Below are 1,492 nucleotides of genomic sequence, written 5' to 3' on the forward strand. Positions count from 1 at the left end.
TGTTTATGACTCAGTTGTAAAACCATTGATTGTGTGTGTGTCTATACTTGATAGGAGGAGCACTTGAGACCGAAGTTCCAGTTCTACACACCAGTTTCTTTAAACCCAATAACATAATTTATTTCTAATGGGCTGGATGGAGGAACATGATCCATGTAAAAAATTTTTATCGTTTCACTTGAACTGAATGCTCATAAAATATCGGAGTGGGAACTAATTGGATAACAGCACTGCTGGCAACATTTGCGGAATAGATTCGTGCAGCCAAAACGCACAATGACAACCTGGGACTGTGCGGCACCGAATACTCGGGGAAAAACAGTTAAACACTTCGTCCCTGGGTGGGCTCGAACCACCAACCTTTCGGTTAACAGCCGAACGCGCTAACCCATTGCGCCACAGAGACTGACGGAAGTCAAAGGTGCAAGACATCCCAAACCAGGGTGTCAGTCAGTTAACGCTTCAGATTGCTCCGACCGGTATGGAACTTATCCACTCTCAGTTGTACTTTCCCAAATAAATGGAGGGACATTCATTGTGGATGCGTGGAAGCAGTCTGGTTCCGCACACTGCAGACACTTCCATGTCACCGCCAACCAGCTCTCCCACAACCGGTGTGATCTACCTTCCAGCCTTCCGGTGCCTTGTCTGTGACAAAGTATTCTGATTGTCTCGAAGCCGGTATTTGGTTTGAATTTCTTTTCAGCTCCTGACTGCGGATATTCCTGTGATTCAACGGGAACTAAATGCTTACAGGGACAGTTGGATTCACCGTTTCTTTCTTGGTGAAATTTCAAAGATTGAAAGCTACGCACATCAACCCCAAACCTCCCGTGAGATGGAAGCCCAGTTGCTGTTTCAAGCTTGAATGCAGGTACAAGCAGAACTTATTCAAAGAAAGTCCAAGTCTCTGAGACGCCTGATTATTTGCACCAAACTCTTTGCAAAGAGTTGAGGTTCATGTTTGGTGATCTGGGCACATCTTTCCCCAAACTACAACACTTCAAACATAACTCAATGGCTGTAAAGCGCTTTGGGGCGTCATGAGTTCCTGAAAGGCGCTGCAGATATGCAAGTCCTTCTTTGCAAAAGTTCGATGCAATTTCAAAATATGCGAGCAATATCAGGGCTCCTCTGGGACCCCTCGTAAATTTCAATGAACAACTCCAAAGGGAAATCACAGCCCGAGACCAACGAGCCAACTGTTTGACAAACGTGAAGATAAGGTGTAACCATGATCAAAGCATTTTTTTGTGTGTCGCTATTCAGAACATAAGAACTTAAGAATTAGGAGCAGTAGTAGGCCATATGGCCCCTCGAGCCTGCTCCGCCATTTAATATGATCATGGCTGATCCGATCATGGACTCAAGTCCACATCCCTGCCCGTTCCCCATAAGCCTTATTCCCTTATCAGTGAAGAAGCTATCTCTGTCTTAAATTTATTTAATGTCATGACTTTCTCAGCTCTCTGAGGCAGTGAGTTCGATAGAT

General features: G+C 45.0%; 1 non-coding gene across 1 annotated transcript; it reads right to left on the reverse strand.

The window, feature by feature from the left end:
• Positions 1 to 332: 332 nt before the first annotated feature.
• Positions 333 to 406, reverse strand: trnan-guu (transfer RNA asparagine (anticodon GUU)). The gene has a single exon. It is a non-coding gene; the product is annotated as a tRNA-Asn (tRNA).
• Positions 407 to 1,492: the final 1,086 nt, after the last annotated feature.

This window comes from Pristiophorus japonicus, unplaced genomic scaffold (assembly GCF_044704955.1).
Source record: "Pristiophorus japonicus isolate sPriJap1 unplaced genomic scaffold, sPriJap1.hap1 HAP1_SCAFFOLD_113, whole genome shotgun sequence".
NCBI lineage: Eukaryota > Metazoa > Chordata > Chondrichthyes > Pristiophoridae > Pristiophorus > Pristiophorus japonicus.